Consider the following 11,069-nt stretch of genomic DNA (forward strand, 5'->3'; position numbering starts at 1 on the left):
TCAAACCCACCAGCCACTCCTCGGAAGGAAGGTTGGGCAATCCTACTTCCGTAGTGATACTGCCTCGGAAACCCAAGGAGGGGTCGCTATGAGTCAGGTATGACTCGACGGCACATAACAACAACAACAACAACATACAGTCACAGTAGTCAAAACAGCCTGATATCAGTAGAACAACAGACACAGACCAGTGGAACAGAATTGAGAATCCAGAAATAGATCCATCCACCTATGGACAGCTGATCTTTGACAAAGGACTAAAACCCATTCAATGTGCAAAAGATAGTCTCTTTAACAAATGTTCCTTGTAAAACTGGGTATCCATCTGCAGGAAAATGAAACAGGATCCATACTTCACACCACACGCAAAAATGAACTCAAGATGGACTAAAGACCTAAATGTAAAATTTAAAACTAAAAAGATTATCAAACATAAAATATGAGCAAACTTAGGGGCCCTAATTTATAGCATAAATAGACTATCAAGCATAATCCAAAATGCACGAAAAAAGCAGAAGAGAAACTAGATGACTGGGATCTTCTCAAAGTTAAATTCTTATGTGCATCAAAAGACTTTTCCAAAAGAGTAAAAAGAGAACCTACAGGTTGGGAAAAATTATTTGGTAATGGCATATCTGACAAGAGACTTATCCCTAAAATTTATTGAAAACTTTAACACCTCAACATCAAAAAAAAATCCACTACAAAAATAGACAAAAGACATCAACAGATGCTTCACCAAAGAAAATATTCAGACAGCCTACAAACACATGAATACTCACAATCATTAGCCATTTAAAAAACAAAACAAAACACAAATTCACTGCCATTGAGTTGATTCTGACTCTTAGTGACCCCCTTTGGGTTTCCAATGTGGTAAATCTTTATGGAAGTAGATTGTGCAGTCTTCCTTCCACAGAGTGGCTGGTGGGTTTGAACCATCGACCTTCTGGTTATCAGTCAATTAATAACAATGAAATATCATCTCTCTATAGCAATAATAGCAAAGTTCAACAAGACAGAAAACAACAAATGCTGGCAAGGGTGTGGAGAGATTGGAATTCTCATACACTGCTGATGGGATTGTAAAATGGTACAACTATTGTGGAAAACAATATAGTGATTCCTTAAAAATTTGGAAATAGAAATAGCATTTGATCCTGCAAGCCCACTATTAGGAATATATCCTAAAGAGGTGTGATCTTGGACATGAATAGACATATGCACACCCATGTTCACTGCAGCACTATTTACAATAGCAAAGAGATGGAAACAACCTAAGTGCCCATCAACAGAAGAATGGATAACCGAACTATGTTACATACACTTAGTGGAATACTGTGCAACATTAAAGAATAATGAAGAATCAACGAACCACCTCCTATCTTGGAAGATCTTGGAGGGCATTAGGCTGAGTGAAGTAAAAATATTGCATGAGTACATTATTATAAAAAGGTGAGGAAAGGTTTACACAGGGAGGAAAATTTTCCTTGTTGGTTATAAGGATGGAAGGGGAGGGTGATGGAGGGAAAATAGATGGATGGTTAAGAGACAAGTTTGATATGGGTGAAGGGAAAAGCAATATAACAAAAGCTGTGACTAGCACATCACTAAGAAAAAGGAAGACACGGAGAGGGGTGTACAAGAGGTAAAGACAAAAAAGGCAAATACTATTGAATATACAAAACTTTGTTCTGTTATTATCAGTAACAGACACTAATCTAGAGGTGAATACAAAGGTAGACAGACAAGGAAATCAGGTGTGTATAGGCAAATGGGAAAATACCTTCAACCATACACAAGTTTGGCAGATGATATTCCTACATATGTATTTGTATGTGCTACAAAAATGTCCATATACAGTTTAAACCTAACAGGAGGCAAAGTTAGGATAACTTCTTAGGCACAACTAAGCACCATGAGGGAGTGAGTCATTGGGCCTGTGGTCTGGGGACCATGATCTCAGGGGACTTCAAGCTCAATTGGCACAACAAAGTACCCAAAAATATTGTTCTACATCTTTGGCGAGTAGCCACTGGGGTCTTGAAAGCTTGCGAGTGGCCATCTAAGATGTAACTGTTGGTCTCTCATTGTCTGGAGCAAAAAAGGGTGAAGAAAATCAAAGACACATGCGAACAGTTAGTCCAAAGTACTAATAGACCATTAGAAGAACCTCAGCTATATGACCCTGAGACCAGAAGAATTAAATGGTGCCCAGTTACCAATGCCAATCACTCAGAAAGTGATTAAATTAGAGATCCTGGATAGAGTGAGAGAAAAAGGTGGAAAAAAATTCAAAATTATAGAAAAGACCAGACTTACAAGTCTGAGAGAGACTGGTGAATCCCCTGAGACTATTGCCCTGTGTCACCCTTCAAACCTGGAATTGAACTCACTCCTGTGGCTTAACTCTCAGCCAAACAATAGGCCTATTAGCTGAACCTCTACACCAGGTAAGTGCATTCTGTGAAACAATCATCCATGAGCTCAGATATGCAGAACAGGGAGAAAGGTAGGGAGGCAGGAATGCACCGGCAATAAGGACACAGGGAAAGTATAACCACAGAGAGGAAGAGGGAGGAGAGCTGTTACATGGCTGGCATGTAACCTAGGTCACAAAACAAAATGTGTGTGAACTGCTGAATGTAAAATGAATCTTCTTTGTAAAATGCCACCCAAATCACAACAAAATGTTTTAAAAAGAATAATAATTAAATGAGAAAACATAAAGGCAAACAAAAAAAAAGAGAACAGTCTGAAATGGGAACAAGAGTGCATTTTCTGTATTTGAGAATTCCAGCCTCTGACACAAGATTTATTCCTGACTTCTCACAGTTTAAAATATGCAACTTCCACAGTAAAGTGGTTACTTCCCATGAAGTCAAATGTCTAATACTGTAATCATGTGAGCCCAGTTGAAGCACTATAAAGAAAAATCAGCCGCAGATGCCAGATGACCAATTCTAAAATACTGAGAGTACAGACAGGGCTCAGTAGTAATGAAGTGGAGTGACTCTAGCTTAATGCAAGTGTGACATATGAGAGCACTGGTGACTCAGTGGTAGAATTCTTGCCTTCTGTGTGGGACACTCAGGTTCAATTCCCAGCCAATTTATGTGCAGCCGCCACACGTCTGTCAGTGAGAGCTTGCTAGTTGCTATAATGCTAAGCATGTTTTAGTGGAGCTCCCAGACAAAGGCAGACTAGGAAGAAATCCCTGGTGATCTACCTCCAAAAATCAGCCAGTGGATTCCAATGGTCTTATTTCCTACCAATCATGAGGCTGGACCTTGCAGTGTTTAGTTCTGTTGCGCATAGGGTCACCATGAGTCACGGTCCTACATGATGGCACCAACAACATGGGTAGCATATCTCAAGCACATGAGAGTTTATTAGAAATAGCACATGTTTTCCTTCCCTCCTTCCCTTACATTTAGACAAAGATACTGATTCATCCCTGGAAACATGCCATATTGCTTATGTGTTTGTGGAGAAACAGGGTTGCAAACTATGGCTGTAAATTAATAATAGATTTTGGATAAATCAGTCCTAATGTTTTTTAGTCACTCCTCAGAAGTAGAAAACAGGATAAAGATAAATGTAAAAATATATGAGAGTTAAAATATCATCTCAAGTGAAATACACATTACTTTGAAATATAGATGGATATAGGAGCTCTGGTAGCATAGTGCCTAAGGCACTTGACTGCTAACCAGAAGGCTGGCGGTTCAAACCCACCAGCCACTCCTCGGAAGGAAGGTTGGGCAATCCTACTTCCGTAGTGATACTGCCTCGGAAACCCAAGGAGGGGTCGCTATGAGTCAGGGCCGACTCAACGGCAAATAACAACAACAACATATAACGATTGTTATATGTACTAGGTCTAGCTCTTTGATGTAACAGAGATACCAAAATTTATTGTTTAAATAAAATAGAAGTTTGTTGTTCTTTCTCTCATGCAGCCCTTCAAAGGTAGAGACATGATCTATGGATGGCAGGCCCTGCTTTACCAGGCTGGTGGCATACTTAGCTATCTATGACTTGCTTTCATTTCTGGATCCAAAGTAGCTGTCTGTTGTCCCCATGTCCCATTCCATGGGAAGGGGGAAAGAGGAAGTACAGAGCAAACATCTGCCTCTAAAGAGATGTAACTTCCACATTCAGCTGCTAGCCAGAAGGTCAACAGTTTGAATCTGCCAGCCAGCTCTGCAGCAGAAAAATGTGGCAGTCTGCCTCCTTAAAGATTTAAGTTTTGGAAACCATTTGGGTCAGTTCTACTCTGTCCTACAGGATTGCTATAAGTCAGAATCAACTCACAGCAGTGAGTAGATGGGAGCTTGGAGCCAATACTCGCAGCTAAAACTCAGAGGGAGAAGAAAAGAGTCAGCAGAACAGTTTAGTAGTTCCTGCCATTGTTGGCTTTTCTGATCACGAATCTATCAATGGTTACCCCTCTTTCACATGGAAAGAAACTCATCTTCTTCCTGTGAGAAACAATCCAGAGCCCAATGCAGCCAAAACTGCAGGAATTCTGGGAACTTGTAGTCATTTCAACAGGTGCAATTGGGACTCCTTATGATTCAACAGGAGGAATCCCCATGTGGTGCAAACAGTTAACATGCTTGACTGCTAACTGAGAGGTTGAGGTTCAAACACTTTCAGAGATGCCTTGAAAATAAAAGCCTGGAGATCTGCTTCTGCAGAATCAGCTATTGAAAGCTCTATGCAGCACTGATCTTCTCTGACACACGTGGGATCACCATGAGTTGGGCTTGACTGGAGGACAACTAGTTTTTTAATTCATTTATGGTCCAACAACCTATAAACTCAAAGATAAGTTGTCTACCTTCCCAGACCCCTCCATTACACCATGATAGAATAGAAATGAGATCACTACAGTAAAAACTCCCATTTAGGAAGTGGTAGAAAGGGAAACACACATGGCAGCCACCTGCCCATAGCAATCATCAGGTCCTGCTGGCCTTGAACAGTGTAATCTCCTTACCAAAGCTGGAGGAAGTTCTATGACTTGCCCACTTTCTCTCTACAGCTATCGTATGGCAGGAACTCCCTTGTCCATTGTCCTCCCTGGCCCCTGGTTTTGCCCTGCATCTTTCTTGTCCAGGTTGATGCTTGGTCAAATTTGAAGCAGGTGTGATAAGTGTGCCCTTTGAGGAGGCTGCACAGAGTTCACAGCTCGCTTCCCATTGGCATAGTTTCAAGGGCCTAATTGCATTGGGCAAATATGCTGCAAAAGTCTTTAAAGCGTTAAGGAGCAAAGATGTCACTTGGAAAACTAAGGCGCACCTAACCCAAGCCATGGTATTTTCAATCACCTCCTATGCATGTGAAAGCTGGACAATGAATAAGATGGAAGACGTGTTGATGCCTTTGAATTGTGGTGTTGGTCAAGAATACTGAAAATACCGTGGATTGACAGAAGAACTAATGGATCTGTCCTGGAAGAAGTACAGCCAGAATGCTCCTTAGAAGAGAGAATGGCCAGACTTTGTCTCACCTATATCTGTCATGTTGTCAGAGGGACCGGTCCCTGGAGAAAGATATCATGCTTGGTAATGTGGAGGGTCAGTGAGAAAGGGGAAGGCTCTCAAGGAGATAGATTGACACAGCGGCTGTGACAATGGGCTCAAGCACAGCAAGGATTGTGAGGATGGTGCAGGACTGGGCAGTGTTTTATTTTGTTGTACATAGGGTCATTGTGAGTCAGAGCCAACTTGATGGTACCTAACAACAGAGGTCAGTTACGAAGTACCATTCAACCATCCCTTGTTAAAAAGCCTGGCATACGATTGCATGACTTTGATTTGGGTACTAGTCAGGGAACACAACTGTTTTGGTATTTTCTGGACTTCCTCTCAATTCTTTCCTTCCTTTTTTTTTTCTTTCTTTATATTTGCCAAAAAATGCTGTGTGTGTTGGGGTCTAAATATTAGGAGGAAAATGCTATGTGAAAGCTGTTCAGAACCATTGCCTTTGTGCATTCCCTGACTACTTTTTCTTTTATTGGATTTATGCTATTGTTCTAGTTCTAATTCTCAAGTTGAATATTTAACACATTAACTTTCAGCTCTTTCATTGTATAAGATGAATATTTACAAGTTATAAATATCCCTTTAGTTACAACTTTAGCTTCACCTCACAAGTTTTATCATGGAATCTTATAATTACCATTGCATTCTGAATATTTTCTAATTCCCATTATGATATCTCCCTTACCATGAATTCTTTACCTTGATTTCTTCTTTATTCAATGCTTTTTTTTAAACACCAAACATATATGTTTCAGTAAGTTATTTTTTAAAATAGATTAGAGAAATGGGCATATGATACCAATGTTTGAAATTCCTTGAGGTCTTTTATGGCCCATTTTGCATAAATGTGCTTGTTTGGGGCAGTATACATTTTCTGTCCATTAAATCGTTCCTGTTGATTATGTTGTTCAATGCACATTTTGAATGACTTTGAACCATCGGTTATAAGAGAGATGTTTTGAAACCCCCCACTGTGGTGGTAGATTTCTCAATTTCTCCTTGAAGTTATGTGCGTTTTTGCGTCATAAATTTTAACTATATTACTGAGTTATTACAAGTTTAGAATGGATACATTTTCCTGGTGAATTAAACCTCTTGCATTATACAGCTTCTCTTTATGTCTAGTTATGATTTTTTCTTAAACTCTATTTGTCTGATATTAATGTAGCCACATCTGTTAACTTTTGTTTTGAATCTTCCCTGCGATGACTTTCACATTTTTTTTACCTTAAAATAGGCTTGCATTTTATATAGTATTCATACAAAAAGCATATGGTTGGATTTTTAAAATCCAATTTGACAAAGTTTGTCTTTAAAGGATAGGATTTAGTCTATCATTGATTATAAGTAATATTACATGTGGGTTTATTTCTCCCATCTTGTTTTGTCCTTCCTATGGTTCAACTTCAATTTTTTTTCACTTTTTGTCTTATTTCGGGTTGATTCTGTACTTTTTATTACCTTGTCCTCTTCCCTACTACTTTCACAGTTATACATTTAAAATACATACTTATCAAATGTAACACAAAGTGTGTTTCAAAAACAATAACAACAAGGACCTTAGGACTTTTCAACTTATATGCAATTGTTGTTGTGTATTTTATTTCTGTGGAAGCTCTACTTTTTAACCCTATGAGAGCTTAGTATCTTAATTTTCTCTTGAACTTTTCTTTCAGTTGAACTTTATCGTCAGCATTTTCTTTGTTCCTCATTTCTTCTTGCACATTAAATCTTCTGAATGGGCTAATTAAAACACATCTCTTGTAGTTTCCTTTGATGAGGACCTACGAAGAAAGCTCTCTTTCTCAGTCTTTATTTGTCTGAAAATACTTTTCTTTTGCTATCATTCTTGGAAGTTATTTTCCCTGAGCATACAATTCTAGGTTAATCATTATTTTTCATCCAGCATTGTGAAGATACAGCTCCATTGTCTTTTGACTTTCAGTGTTGCTGTTGAGAAGTAATTTATTATTCTAAATTTTGTTTCTGTTACGTAATCTCTATTTTCACCATGTCAGCTCTAAAAAATTTTTTTTCTCTTTGTCTTTAGTGTCTTTCAGTTTCACCATGATCTATCTGGATGAGTATTACTTTGTATATCCTGTTTGGGATATACTGAGTTTCCTGATTTGAGAGCTTGTTGTCTTTCATTACTTCTGGAAAATTCTTACCAACTATCTATTCAAACATTTCCCTGCCCCATTTTCTCCTCTATTTTAGGAATCATGTTTAAATGCTTATTAGACACTATCAGTGTATTCTCCAGTTCTCTTAAGACTGCTTTCATATGTTATTTCCATTTATCTTTCTGCACTGAATTTTGCATATTTTTTAGATCCATCTTGATGTTCATTAAAAATGCCTTAATCAGCTTTGTATAATATTTTATTAAAAGTTTGCTTTAAATTTTGAATTGTTTATTTTTTAGTTTCACAATTTCTGTTTGGCTCTTTTCCAAATCTCCTTTTATTTTAAATAGTTTTCTAGACCCTACTCACATTTCTTTCATGCCCTCTTTTAGATCTTAAACATGTCAAACATTTTTATTTAAAATTGTGTACCTCCAGTATCTAATTCATTTGTTTGTTGTTTCTGCTACTCGTCAGCAAAATGCCTTGTTTCCTTGTGTCTTTTGTGTTCGTGTGTGTGTGTGTGTGAGAGAGAAAGAGAGAGAGAGAGAGAGAAAGTTTACTCTTGACTTCTATTCTTTGGAACTTTATTTGTGGAAAATCCTTGGACCTCAAGGTCAAGGCAAGTTACTTGAGGAAGGAATGTGCTTCTTAGGTGCTGTTGAGATGATTTGGACTCACAGAGACACCATGTGACAGAGTAGAACTTCCCCATAGGATGTTCTTGTCTGTAATCTTTAGGCCTTTCTTCCCTAGAGCTGCTGGGTGGGTTTGAACTGCCAACTTTTAGTTTTTTGGTTGGCTTGTGCCACCAGTGCTTCAAAACTCAAAAAGCCAAATCCACTACCATCCAGTTGATTCTGACTCATAACGACTCTGTAGGACAGAGTAGAAGTGCCTAATAGTGTTTCCAAGACTGTAAATCTTTAAGGAAGCAGACTGCCTCAATTTTCTCCCACAGAGTGGTTGATGGGTTCAAACCACTGACATTCAGGTTAGCAGCTGAATGCCTTAACCACTGCACCACCTTTGCTAATTCCAGGCATCTGAGCATACTCAGTATGGGATAGCTTGAAGTCAATTTTCGTCAGGTTTACTGATTACAAAGTAATGTAAATTTGGGCTCAAACTCACCTAGGGAGTGGCTTAGAATTAAGAATTCTCAGGGGACTCTTCCTCCACCAGGCACCCAATTTCAAGACAGGGAATTTTCCTTGCTGTTTTTCAAAGTAGTGGTGGTGGTGGTGGTGATCTTTACCTTAAGAGTGCAGAGTGTTTAGGGTTCCAGATTTATGATTCTCTTAGACTCTTCCTCTTTATCTGCCTCCCAATTGTCTCTTTTTCTCCGCCTGGAATGAAGCTTTAAAATGCAAACCTCCAGACCACAACCATTTGGCACAAGCTGTCATGATAAAAAGTGACTTCCGTGCTCTGAATCCTCTGGCTTCCTGTGTTAACTTGATTTTGGCCCCCAAAGATTCTTTTCTTTCTTGTTAGCTTATTAATTCATCTTGCAAATAAATCTCTTAAATTGCTTGGGATTTTAGTTATTTTCAGCATGAAGGTCAGTCTCGGTATCTAGTTCATCATATTTTTAGAAAGGATATCCCCGTTAGGCTCTTAAGTGGTTTTATTTACTACATATCTATAATCAAATTTAAAATTAAGCTTCAGTTGCCAATAGGATGCATTGATTGGAATATATATTCTCTGTGTTATGTGTACGTTGCTGTTTTATAACATATCTGAGACTTCTGCATAAATTTTGCATAATGACAGCATATAATTTCAAAATATTTGCTATGTTCAATAATATAAGCTTTCTGTTTGCAATAAATTCATATGAAAATTGCTTCAATGTATGGATCTCTCCAGAGAACGGGCTCCCCAAAATGGGACATTATAGGTCAGTCTCTTGTAATCAAGGAAGAGTTTGGGCCAAATCAAGACTGAAGTCTTCTGACTGGTAAAGATAAGCCTTCTTCACAGCTTCAGTTTATGTATGTTTCTGATGCTGATCTAAGTTCCAGTTTCCAAAAGAGGGAATTTGATGGTCCTGGCTCATGGTATCCCAAGAGGCCTAAGCTGCAGGATTGTTTGCCCTTGGGTTAGGGGCCTAACCCTGTCTAATAAGCTATGGTCAGGTCACAGACCAGAGTCACAAAATACTTTAAAAATGGCTATCTTAAAGGATACTCTCCAGAGGGGTCTTTGGGCTGGACGTGGCTAGTATTTGGAGGGCTGACATATGCTTATTGCTGAGATTAAGTTAATTTCTTGCAGAAGGGTAATTGATGATTATGTCCTAATTGACAACCATGTGCATGTTTACGGAGTCCCTGGGTGATGCAGTTAATGCTCTACGCTGCTAACCAAATGATTAGGCATTCCTGTCTACCTGGAGGTACCTCAGAAGAGAGGTCTAGTGATCTACTTCTGAAAACCATACTGGGCACACCTCTCCTCTGACAAACCTGGGATAAGCCATAAATTGGTATTGATATTGACTCACTGGCAACTGGCACATGTTTATTATTTTTCAATGTAACAATTCAGCCCTCTGGGCCTTGTTTCTAGGCATCCTTATCTCCTACACCTTCCCATGCTACAGAGCTGTAATGCAGAGCTGCCCAGACACCAGGACACGGAGTTGTTTTAGAGCATGAGGGCCAGAGAAGTCACACCCCCGGACAGGGGGCATAGATTTTTATAGACACAGAGAGGACCTAATTGGGGACACCAAGGAAATGACAGGGTCCTCTAAGGAAATGGCAGGGTCCAATTAGCTGTTAGCAGGGGTCTGCACTTAATTAGCATGAGGGGGCTTCACAGGAGGAAGTTTGTCATTGCATGGGACTTTCCAGCCTGGGCGGGTTCTGTCGCTTTGGTTGTCTTATCAAGCTGTCTCATCAGGGCCTGACACCTGGAGGAAGCTGCCAACTGACATATTGGGGCTTGGGTTTGCTTCAGCCTAACAAGAGCATTTCTTTAGGAGGTAGGTCCTTTCTATTTATCTCCTTGACAATGCTCTACAAGTACAAGTCTCACCAAACCCTATGAACTAACAGCAAAGTATATATCCTTACATAGTATATTTAGAAGGAGCTCTGATGGCATAGCGGGTAAAGCATTTGGATGCTAACCAGAAAGTTGGCGGTTCAAACACACCAGCTGCTCCGCGGAAGGAAGATGAGATGACCTACTTCAGTAAAGGTTTATTGCCTCGGATACCCAATGGGGTCTGTCACATTATCTCTCAGACCCTGCTGCAGGTCTGAGAGATATAGTATAATCTGTATCATCATGTTATCTTTCTGAAATCAGAGTATAATCCTGAGACTGATCTGATGTTGAGGTTTTTTTTTTTTTTTTTTAATTGTGATTTGGG

Source organism: Orycteropus afer, unplaced genomic scaffold (genome assembly GCF_000298275.1).
Source record: "Orycteropus afer afer isolate SDZICR_OR568_19922 unplaced genomic scaffold, OryAfe1.0 scaffold00073, whole genome shotgun sequence".
Taxonomy (NCBI): Eukaryota; Metazoa; Chordata; class Mammalia; order Tubulidentata; family Orycteropodidae; genus Orycteropus; species Orycteropus afer.